The following is a 13207-nucleotide window of genomic DNA, read 5'->3' on the forward strand; positions in this document are numbered from 1 at the left end:
TTTATTTCCCGATACAGCTCGTACCAAATAAAACGCGGGTTCGTTCTGATTACGATTATTACAATGATTTTATTCATACAACTTTACTTTGCACTTTACTTTACACGACGGTTTCAATTCGCGATCTGATTCACAACTGACTAACTGCCTTCCCATTTCCTCTATTTATATGAGCCCTGTCTGTCGCTACAGAAGTTTCTAGACGATCTGGTAACACCTAGATCACGAACAATCTACCAATGCAACAAACACACATACAAACTTACATTGAGTAAACAATAACAACAACACATACAAACTTACATTGAGTAAACAATAACAACAACACATACAAACTTACATTGAGTAAACAATAACAACAACACATATACAGGCGAGGGGGTAACAAAGAAAGAGGAATTAAGCGATCATCAATGATGACGTTTAACAAGAATTGTACGTCAACAAAAAAATAGACAATGAAAGAGGAAATGGAAGGATGTAGAAAAATCTATACAGTAGTTGTTGTTGTGAAGTTATTCAAATAAACTGCGTAGTAGAAATTTACGTTACAATTCAAATTCTTAAATTAACGGAATTCATCTAAAGTAACTTAAATCTAAATTTATATTCGTAACATTGCCCCCCGCTTAAGCCTGTTCGTCCCGAATAGGCACAGTTCCCGTTCCGTAGGGGGTCAGCCGCTCCAAATGTACAACTTTCATCTTCGACCTGGGACTGTCGCTCCTCTGGATGCGATAAACGACGTCATTTATTTTCGTGACAATCTTGTAGGGTCCTTCCCAGTGCGTTTGCAATTTGGGGCATAGTCCTTTCTTTCGTTGTGGGTTGAACAATAGTACCAGTTGCCCTTCTTGAAACCCATCGGTATTTGCCGCTCGATCGTACCTTGCCTTCATGCGGTTGCTAACCATTTTTATTCGATGGCGAACTGCATCGTGGATTTTACTAAAAGAGTTCTGACTGTCTTCTTCTTGGTTGGGGTAGCACCGAATATCAAATCGCCAGGTAGCTTTAATTCATTTCCGAACAGAACTTTGGCTGGGGTCCGGGATGTGGAATCATGAATGGCCGATCTATAAGCCAGTAAAAACTTTGGAATATGCTCATCCCAGTCTCGTTGGCCACTGTCCACCACTTTCCGGAGATGTTCTCCACAATCAGATGGCATGGTGAATCTTTCCACCATGCCATCTGATTGTGGATGTAGAGGCGTCGTTCTGGTTTTCTTGATTCCGTAGGAGTCACACGTTTCCTTGAAGATCGCCGATTCAAAATTCCTAGCTTGATCGGAATGAACCTCAGATGGAACACCATAGCGACAAATCCAATTTTTGCTGAACACATCCACAATTGTCCTGGCTTCTTGATTTGGGATAGCATAAACCTCTGGCCATTTACTGAAGTAATCCATGACCACTAAGACATACCGGTTTCCAGAGTCGCTTGTTGGGAACGGTCCAGCTACATCCATTGCGATTCTTTCAAAAGGGGCTCCTGAATTATACTGCTGCATGTAGCCTCGACTCTTCCGTGTTGGACCTTTAGCTCTTATGCACCTTTCACAATTGGCGATCCAGTCGGCAATGGATTTTTGGCAGCCGACCCAGTAGAATCTCTGCTTTACCTTTTCAGCGGTTTTCAGCGGTCACTTGGCCCATCGTGAAACTCCGACAAGACATCTCTTATTTTGGAGTCTGGGACGACGATCAAGTTCCGGTGAGATTTACCGTCCTCACTTTCCCATTTGCGATATAGGCAACCATCTTTTATAAGCAGACTGTCCCACTGGGCCCAATAGGATTTTAAAAGAGGGCTTTCGGAGGTAATTTCTTTGCGACTAGGTCGCTTGCCCGTTTCTATGGCCGAAATTATTTTGCCCAGAATGGGATCCCCTCGTTGTTCCGTCGACCAATCTTCACCCGACTCAAACTGCAATAGCCGGACATCCACGATATTCTCCTTACACTCAGCCTTTGAGCAATGCCTGCATTCTACCTTGCATGGCCGACGAGACAGGGCATCAGCATTACCGTGCTTTCCGCCTTTTCGGTGCTCGATTCTGAAGTCATAACTCTGGAGCCTCTCGATCCAACGGGCTAGTCGACCTTCCGGATTCTTAAACTGCAGCAACCATTGGAGAGCAGCGTGGTCGGTCCTCAGCAGGAAATGCTGGCCATATAGGTATTTGTGGAAGTGTTTAACGCACTCAAGGACAGCAAGCAGCTCTCTCCTCGTCACACAGTAATTCCTCTCAGGCTTCGACAATGTCCGGCTGTAGTACCCGATGACTTTTTCCTGTCCGTCGATTTCCTGGGAAAGGACGCCACCGATGACGCACGCACTTGCGTCTGTGTCCAGAACAAACTTGCCGCCAGGTATAGGGTATGCCAAAATGGGGGCTCTGCATAGCATGTCTTTGAGCTTTCTGAATGCCTCCTCCTGGCCGTTGCCCCACTGAAACCTCTGGCCTTTTTGCGTCAAGCGGTGTAGACAGGCGGCGATGTTGGCAAAATTTTGGACAAATCGACGGTAGTATGTGCAGAGACCCAGAAAGCTTCGCAGCTCATGGAGATTTCGGGGCTGCGGCCAATCTCTGACGGCTTGAATTTTCTCCTGATCCGTCGATATGCCCTCCGGCGTCACGTGGTGCCCCAGGAACTTCACCTCTCGTTGGAAGAGACTGCACTTCTTTGGGTTTAACTTGAGGCCTGAAGATGAAAGCTGCTGTAGAACATCCTTTAAGTTCTTGATGTGTTCGTCGAAGTTGCGTCCCATGACTATGATGTCATCCAGGTATATTAGGCACGACTTCCACTGCAGCCCTTTTAACACACGCTCCATCAGCCTTTCAAATGTAGCCGGGGCGTTGCAGAGTCCGAATGGCATGACGTTGAACTGCCAGAGACCCCCATTAACGCCAAACGCTGTTTTCTCTTTATCTTTCTCGGCGATCTCTACTTGCCAGTACCCACTCTGCAGGTCGAGGGTGGAGAACCATGACGTCCCGGCTAATGTGTCCAATGTGTCGTCGATTCTTGGGAGCGGATAGCTGTCTTTCTTGCTGACATCATTCAACTTTCGGTAGTCCACACAAAATCGGGTGCTTCCGTCTTTCTTCTTGACCAAGACCACTGGGGAGCACCATGGACTTGACGATGGTTCTATTACACCACTCTTTTCCATTTCACTTATCAGCTTCTGGACCTCGTCTCTTTTCGCCAGGGGAACACTCCTTGGAGGTTGTTTAATGGGTCTCGCGTCTGCTGTATTGATTTCATGCTTCACCACTGATGTTCTTCCTTGGTGCTCTTTTGTCAACGCAAAGGTAGAGGCATATTTCCATAATAGCTGCTTAGCCTTGTTCCTCTCGGAAGGTGATAATTGGTGTGTCCACTCTTTTATGTAGCCGTCGAGGTGCTTCTTCTCCATGGCTGCTGGCTTTTCGGTGCTAGTTTCCAAATTAACTACAGCTTCAGCTGGTGTGCATTGTCCAACATCGGAAAATTGGCAAATTTGCTCTTGCTTGTTTGACAGGTTCAAAACTCTAACAGGAATTAATCCGTCCTTGTTGCTTTTCACCAGGGCATTCGCTATTAGGATGTTACTGTTTTTGTTTTCTGCTGGTTCCACCACCCACAACTTCTCGGCTCCACAATCTCCATTCATTGGTACCCATATTATTGCTTCGGCACAGGGCGGTATTATCTCTGGATGGTCCGAAGTCAGACGTCTAATGGGTGTACTTTCATCGTAGCCCACGTTTAACGGAATTTCGACGTTAGACCAGGTCATCACACGCTCTTTCATATCCAGATTGATACCTAAGGCAATCATAAAATCTGCGCCTATTATCACTTCGTCTACGATATCGGCAACTATGAACTCGTAATTCACCGATTTATTGGCAATAGTCAGTCTCAGGGTAATCTTGCCGTGTACTGCCGCGGGCTCCCCCGTTGCTGTGCGCAGTCTGACTCCATTAAGTTGCGTTATTTTTCCCTTTACCAGATCTGATCTTATGATGGACTTTGATGCGCCAGTATCTAACGTCAGAACTCGCTTGTCACCATTGATGTACCCAGTTGCTGTTAGGTTGTGACTTTTCTGTTGTACTATTGCTATGGAGATTGTGGGGTCATCGTCGATGGGTGCCAGTTCATGCCCCGCTGGACTGGCTCGATTTAGTTTAACGGTGACTCATTGGTGGACTGTTGAGCAATTCTTCTACCATCTTTCGTTGGAGGTGGTGACGATGACCTGGATCGTTTGCGCTTAGCTCTGCATTCGCGCGCAATATGACCTGCTTTATCGCAGTTGAAGCATATAATCCTGCGCTTAGTCATCCCTACTGACTTTGTTTCTTCTATTACCTGCCTCATGGCGTCCTTGATCGAGTTAACGAGAGCTTTGGGTTCGCAACATTCGGTCTCCAGTTGACGAATCTTGTGGGTCTGGGGCTTAACAATTATCCTTGCCGTCTCTTGGGCAAGGGCAAACGACACAGTTTCGGCAAATGACGCTTTTGGTGACGCATATATTGCACACTTAATCTCAGGGTCTCGTATGCCATTCACAAAGGTTTCGATTTTCATACGGTCCACCAATGGGTGATTCTCTCCTGGATACGCCATTAGCACCAAACGTTCCACCTCAGCTGCAAAGTCTTGTAACGTCTCGTTTGCCCTCTGTACCCTTCCCCTTAATTCCATAAGGTATATGTTTTGTTTATGTTCGCCACCGTACTTACGTTCCAGTGCAGCAATAACATCTTCATAGTTGTTCCTAGAAGCGACAGGAATGCTCTGTATAACATCAGCAGCACTGCCCTTCAATGCCAGAAGTAGTGCAACCGCTTTGTCGCTGTCGTTCCACGAATTTCTAGAAGCCACTGTCTCCAACTGTAACTTGAAAACATTGAATGACGTAGAGCCGTCGAATACAGGAGGTTTGATTTTTAGTGTGGTATCAGGAACTCGCACCGGACCACCCTTAATTTCCAGTTCCGACATTTTCTTCTCCAGATTAGTAAACCTGTGGTCGTGGACCAGAAATTTCTCATCCACAGACAGAATCTTCTCGTCAACCGACTGCACTTTCTTATCCAACTCTTTAATCTGGACCTCCACGGTTTCCACTCTCCTTCCAATAACTTCTGTAATGCTCTCGAGTTTCTCGTTCATTATTCTCGAATTTTCATCTAACTTTCTGGCATTCTCTTCGAACATTCGTCTCGTGTTTTCTTCTAACTTTCTGGAATTCTCTTCGCTCCTTCTGGAATTTTCCTCAAACATTTTAGCCAGCATGTCTCTGAGATCGTCAACCCTGGCAGCTACTGACGAGATTTCCCCACCGTTGGATTCGCCCATTTCCGATAAATCCACTTCATCCTTACTGTCAAACTCATATGTATCGATGTTCATACCACGGCGTTCGAACTCATCCAACAGACGTTTTTGCAGCTCAGCTTTGTTGCCAGTAGAGGACAATTCCAATTTATTGAGCTCCTTCTTCAAGTCTTCCACTCGTAGATCCTTAAACTTCATCGTAGTATTATCGTGATCCCACTTCTGACACCAATTGTTACGTTCTAGGACTTTACTTATTCCCGTGTAGACGTTGTTTTATTTCCCGATACAGCTCGTACCAAATAAAACGCGGGTTCGTTCTGATTACGATTATTACAATGATTTTATTCATACAACTTTACTTTGCACTTTACTTTACACGACGGTTTCAATTCGCGATCTGATTCACAACTGACTAACTGCCTTCCCATTTCCTCTATTTATATGAGCCCTGTCTGTCGCTACAGAAGTTTCTAGACGATCTGGTAACACCTAGATCACGAACAATCTACCAATGCAACAAACACACATACAAACTTACATTGAGTAAACAATAACAACAACACATACAAACTTACATTGAGTAAACAATAACAACAACACATACAAACTTACATTGAGTAAACAATAACAACAACACATACAAACTTACATTGAGTAAACAATAACAACAACACATATACAGGTGAGGGGGTAACAAAGAAAGAGGAATTAAGCGATCATCAATGATGACGTTTAACAAGAATTGTACGTCGACAAAAAAATAGACAATGAAAGAGGAAATGGAAGGATGTAGTTATTCAAATAAAGTTATTCAAATAAACTGCGTAGTAGAAATTTACGTTACAATTCAAATTCTTAAATTAACGGAATTCATCTAAAGTAACTTAAATCTAAATTTATATTCGTAACAATATAAATTATTTGTCAGTTTTTGCCACTGAACACCTGATATGCGTACATTTCGAAGGAAGATTTTATCATTTAAATTTTGAAAGCTGAATAACGTCAAAGGAAAATTTATGAAAAATTTGGAAACATATGGCTGCATGAGACAACCTTGTATAATTATGTCATGGGTTGGTGTTGCATTTCCTTCAACTGGATTTCTCGCTTGACACAAACAGCTGATTTGAAGTAAGGCCGAAGAAGGGTTAGGGTTACCAAACGTTCCCTTAAAACAATCAACAAATCAACAAACAATCAACAAATCAATGATTTTCATACATATACCTTATGTGGCGAATAATAAAATATTAAAAAGTAATAATAAAATTATTGTTAAAATTAACGAAATTACTAAATAAAATGACACTGGCAACACTATTTCTGCAAAGTACCATGTTGCACGTGAGAAGCAAAACAGGAAGTACTTATGAGGTGAAGTGTAAAGAACACACCATGAGTTTCAACTTCATATAATTTTAATAATAGTCTAAACCAGTGTGACCGCTTACATTTTTTTGAAAAGTATCAATAAAAGTATCATTTTTGAAAAAAAGTGTCACAAATTTTTTGAAAAGGTGGCACAAAAAGTGGCACTCTATTTTGCTACATATTAACATGGAATCTGACGAAATTATATATGGACGGTAGTTACAAATTTTAAAATCGGACAAAAGCTAAGACTTTTGTTCATATATTTTAATATTTGAGACGATTTTAACAAAATCTATATTATTCTCATCCCAAGCCTGTATCCCATGAAAAATCTTTGTAAACTCTATTCGATACCCAATGGAAAATTTCGCCTCATTGGGGAAAAATCGAGTTTTAGGCGTACCATCTTGTATACGGAGCTATACCTATATCTCAACCGATTCTCAAAAATTTGGATAGGCTAAACAAATGATTGCATCCTATTTCAAAACAAAGTCTAAACAACTCGGAATAAAAGTATTATATTTGGAATTAGCTCGATTTAGCATATTATTTCGAGCAAGTCGAATTAATTATTAAATTATATGGTGAATCAAGATAAGTACAACTGAAACTTACAGGGAATTGAGGACAGGTGGACTGATATTATAAAAACTATTTTTTTAATTTGCTTTAAATTCGATTTAGACATAGATATAATACACTTTTTATTTGATCTGTTTCAATAAATCATTATATTAGATTGTCCCATGGCACAATAAATAGGTAGTCCATTTAGCGCGGCTGATGTCTCGAATAAACTGTCAAAGTGGGTAATTTCTACTTGAATTCGATGTGCAATGTTGCCAACCATATGAAATAGTAAAAGGAATAATTTGAAAGATGGTCGAGACAAAAATAAGAGTTCTTGTTTTGATACATCAAGGCAAGGCAGTAAAACGGCATATACATTATAACTTTTTACTGGCTAACCTACTTTATGATGATTTATTTGACATATATGCAAATAAATTGACAATTGAAAACCACTGGGTTAACGAAATCCGGTTTAATCTAAACGCATTATAATAAGTAGTAATTAAACTAAAAATATCGCTTAATAATTCAAAAGTTTTAATAAACCATTCGTTTTCGAGCTTATATAAAAAGTTTTAATCTAAAAATAAAAAAATTAATAATATATTTTTGTATTCCAAAACAATGTAGGTGGTCTTGTGTTGATAACAAGTGTTTTATTATAAATTAGAAGACACACGTGCTAATATGTATAAACCAGTGAGCGGAACAGTATAGTCGGACGGGCACAACAATCAGTGAGGTCTAATAGCGCGTTTAGATTTACGAAATCCACTCGATCTCAAATATTATCCACTGGATTTTTGAACACGATTAACGTGGAATTTGAGATCGTGTGGATGTAGTAGTCTAAACGCGCTCTAACTTTCTGCGGGTCTATATTTTCACTCCCTTGACCGATTTTCCCGTAGTGAACATTTCAAAATTTAAACTTTCACAAATATCTTGGCTCATTGGACCCCCTACATATTGACCGATCTTTCGATATATCTGACTAGATAAAATGTTATCAAAAATGATAAAATGCGTATTTGATAAAATTCGAATAAGTTTCAAAAAATCCACTATCTCTTTAATTTTAACAAAAAAATTTCATTGTCATATAAAATCACCTTTCAAGTCCTCATAATCCTTAGTAACATATATGTTTTCAATATTCCAATTAAAAATAGCCTAATCATTCTGTAAACAAAATTGAAAACACCGTTCGCTTGCTAATAATCTTTATTTGCCTTAATCACAAAATGATTCTGCATATTTTTTATGTTTCTAAAAAATAAAAAAAAAAAACATGATTATAGCTTTCACGGTCGTGCCTTCAAATTCAACAAATTATGATACAAAAAAAATGGCAAGTCATTCTTACCTTGCATTAAAAAAATCACAGCTCATGTCAGCGATTTAAATATTTTTTTTTTATTTATTTACATACTTAATTCAAATCAGTTGATATTTGTTTCTTTTCCACAATAATTCCTTGTTTTTCTATCCTAATCAGAATATATAGTAAACAATTAATATACGCAGCTTCAAAAAAAGTTCCACGCTATTATCAAAAATAAAAATTTGCAATTCTGTTATGGTCTTCCCAAAAAATAAAATGGGGACTAAAAGGAATGATAATCACAGCGGTTATCAGTGGTTTTGCAAAGGTTTATTAATTGAAAAAAATGAGACACATGAATGGACCAATGTTGTTAATATATCGGTACTAAAGATTTTGTATACTGAAGAAATCGACAAAAATTGCAAAATTTATTACAAATGAGCAGAGCCCTCATTTACGAAATCCACACGATCTCAATTGTCAATTCCATGAACAGAATTAATGCTACAATAATACAAGGTGAATAACAAAAATGCAACTATGTGTGTAGTGGCTTCCTCTGACATATACATATAGAAACACAACAAGTGGTTGTACCAAGGTAGATATATAAGGTAGCCGCATCGGCGAATTAGGAACATTATATGTCAAAATTTTTACCATGGCGAATAGTAATTGTTTAACCATGACATATAAAACTCAAAGCAAATTACATCCACCAATCTGAATTATAGTACGTTTACATAGTTCCGGATTTCGTTAACCCACTGGGTTTAAATTGTCAATTACAGTATTTTTCGGTTAATTGAACATCAAAATTTGCACAAATTTTTGTTCAATTAACCGAGGAACCAATTATCCGAACCCGCTTAATTGAAAAGTTTATTCAATTACAGTAATCACGTATAATTGGAACTACTACAAATTACGCTTTTCAGTTTTGTATTAGTAGAGATGCCACCTAGTATTTTTCAGAAATTATGTCAAATATTTATGTAAAAAATGGCAGATTATTTTTCAATTTTTATTTTGCAATTAACCGGGGAAAAGTAAAAGGAAACTTATTTTTGATGACATGAATTTTGAACCAATTAAGCGGGAAAATCAATTAACAGGGTTTAATTATCCGAGAAAATCTACATGTATTTTCCTATGTAATATTTTTTTGCCCAATCATGTGGTTCAATTAAACGTGGAAACCAATTAACCGTAGGGTCAATTGACCGAAAAATACTGTACATTGTATACATGTCAAATAAATCCTCATAAAGAAGGTTAACCCGGTAAAAAGTTCTAATGTAAATGCCGTTTTAGGCATTTTGAAATATCAAAAAAAAAAAATTGTTTACTTTTGAAATATATATTTTTTTAACTGTTAATTGTTTTTTAATTAATGTTTTGTCTGTAGAGATCTGATCTGTGAATAAAAACAATACCAAAACAGCGGTTAAAATGCAATAAAGTTGGTGCACTCGGATATATGGAAATGGGATATACGAAACGAACTCTTTTCAGTGAAAAATATGCCCTTTTTGCGGAGGATACAACAAAACGAGTAACAGCCAAATGTCGACAATCATTAAGCGGCATTTATATTAGAACTTTTTACCGGGTTAACCTACTTGATGAGGATTTATTTGACATATATGCAAAGGAATTGACAATTGAAACCCACTGGGTTAACGAAATCCGATTAAATGTAAACGTACTATAAGACATTTCTAAAGAGGGTTTCGACATCTCTAAGTGTGAAATTTTACAGGACTTTTTCTACCAATTGACATCTATTATTTCTTATTAAAAGCATCTACGCATCTGTAACTGGGAAGACCATGTGGCTATATATTTTAAATACTGTTTGTAAAGAAATATACTTGAATAAAATTAAGCATTCCATTAACCATTTACCTAATTTTGCTTTTATTCCCTTCTCCACATTGTGGTACTGGGTATTACGTCGTTGTGCATATGTTTGTAACATGCAAAAGAAAATGAGTTGTACCCATAATACCTTTTAAGATATGTACGTCTGTTATTGTAAAAAAGTACATTGATGAAATTTGGTACATCTCTTCTATTTGGCCCAAGGACGCGTCCTATTGAAATTGGTGAATATAGCTTCAGATTTAAATATAGCTACCATATGTTGCTTCGTCTGATTATATCAATGTTTTACTAAAGTCCCTATGTTTACCCGATTGAGACGAAATTTTATTCAGCAACCAAATTGAGTTCAGAGAACAAATAAAAACTTCACTTTGCCCATAACATCTTTCTTTATGCAAAGAATACACACTCTCATTCTTATATGACGATTTTAAAATATATATTTCAAACAATTTTGTATGGTATTTTTTCTTTCTACCTACGGCAAATTCAAATAAAAAATATTTATTTGACATATAATGTTACCATCAGCTGCCATGATACGGTTACCTTATTAACATACCTTGGGTTCTGTGTTATTTGACATTTTTCATCACATAACTAAAACGGCATATACATTATAACTTTTTATCGGGTTAACCTACTTTATGAGGATTTATTTGACATATATTCAAAGGAATTGACAATTGAAACCCAGTGGGTTAACGAAATCCGGTTAAATGTAAACGTACTATAGGAAGGTGATGAATGAATGAAAGACTATGATTTTCTTTTTGTCTTTTTTCATCCACAGCAAAGTAATTATTACCAGATGAAAGCGGTAACAAATCATTTTGATTTCATTTAAATTTGAATAAATAATTTGTACAAATACGGAGTATTTGCAAATCAGTACTGGGAAAATTTACACAGTAAATATTTCCAGTAACATAAGCTGATATTTTATCAGCTGTTTTGTTACGATTCGTAAACAAGTAAAACAATTTGTTTACAAACAACTTCAATGGATGGTAAAGTTGATTTTGTTTCTATAAATATTAAAATTGACAAAGCAGACACGAATAGAAATTAAAATAAATAAATAATTCAAATAACATATGTTATCATTGATCTGCTCCCGTACTGAAAGAATCTAATACTTTTTACTATGATAACGAATTTTCCTTTATGATATCGGTAGGTTCTTGCAATACGGAAACAGATCACTTGCTATTCATTTTTCGAAATAAAAATGACACATTTTTATTCGTGTCAAATTTTTTGTTGTTGTAAAAAGCTGTACTGGTACAACCTTTTTACTAGATGTTGTTGGTTTTATTTTTATTATTTTTTTTTTCAATTTTCTCTCTTTTTCATTTTTACTCTTAACAAATTCTTACTGAGTAAATGTAACTGGAAAAATAAACGAACATACCTATTATGTAATGTATGTGGATAAACAAATATCAACTGACTGTCTTCATATGATTTTAATAATAGTCTAAACAGCTTAATTTAGTAGGTCATAGTCTAAACACTCCTTACCAGTTACTATCCTACTACCTTGTATATTTATGCCATGGATGGTAATGTAAGTAGCATGATGCAATAATAAGGTGATGTGTCAAAACAAAAACCTTTGTTTTTTTCTCGATTATCTGTCAAATTGTTCCTTATAATATTTCACGTGGTTGGCAACACTCCACGAATTCAAGTAGAAATTATGCACTTTTACAATTAATCAAGACATCAGCTGCTCTCAATGGACTACCTATTGATTGTACCATGGTAAGTAGTGTCGACAATCTGTCAATTTTTTTCTATTTTTTTTCGAATTCAAGTAGAAACTACACACTTTAATCGTATCGTAAGGTACGGTAAATGTACTGCCTAATTATTGTGTCACGCCCCCTTCCGTCTCGAGGCTGGAATCCCAGAAACCGACACATAAGCTAGCCACACTATTGCTCAATCAGAGGTTCCTGAAGGAACAACAGTGATTTGTTTTACGCCTTCCTCCATTACAACAGACAGTAGCCAGCAACAGATAAATAGGCATCACTGCAGCTGCTGAAAGGCTCTTTACCCCTTCCTCCGCCAATATCGGTAATGCATTCGTCCAGGAGTCGTATATCAACTAGAATTGACTGGTTTGAGTTGCAATAACATGTTTCACCGCCTCCGATGGAGAAAAGTTAATTACAGTATTTTTCGGTTAATTGACCCTACGGTTAATTGATTTCCACGCTTAATTGAACCACACATTTCATAGTAAGCGGGTTCGGATAATTGGTTCCTCGGTTAATTGAACAAAAATTTGTGCAAATTTTGATGTGCAATTAACCGAAAAATACTGTATTACAAGGTAGGGCACAATGTCAATTAATAAGGTCGTCCAGTGAGACCAGCTGGATATCTGCTGCCTGTTAAGTTTGCTATCAAAATCCATTATTGTGAATTGTCTTCCATTATGAAAATGTAAACAAATTCAAAATTTTTGACTTTCGCTAGCTGTGTGACCTTATTATTAGATCTTGGTAGGGCATAGCTACCAGCTAATTATATTTTTTTCTCAAGGTGCGTGTTCTTTCAATTCAAAAGACATATTTTCAAAAATACATCTTGTCAAATAAATTCAAATTAAATTGAAATGCATTCAAATTTAATTGAAATGAAAATCATTGTTTACCGTGTTCGTCTGGAAGTAATT

This window comes from Musca vetustissima, unplaced genomic scaffold (genome assembly GCF_032173495.1).
Source record: "Musca vetustissima isolate MV318-11 ecotype Yass unplaced genomic scaffold, APGP_CSIRO_Mvet_v1 utg10925, whole genome shotgun sequence".
In the NCBI taxonomy this organism is placed as follows: Eukaryota; Metazoa; Arthropoda; class Insecta; order Diptera; family Muscidae; genus Musca; species Musca vetustissima.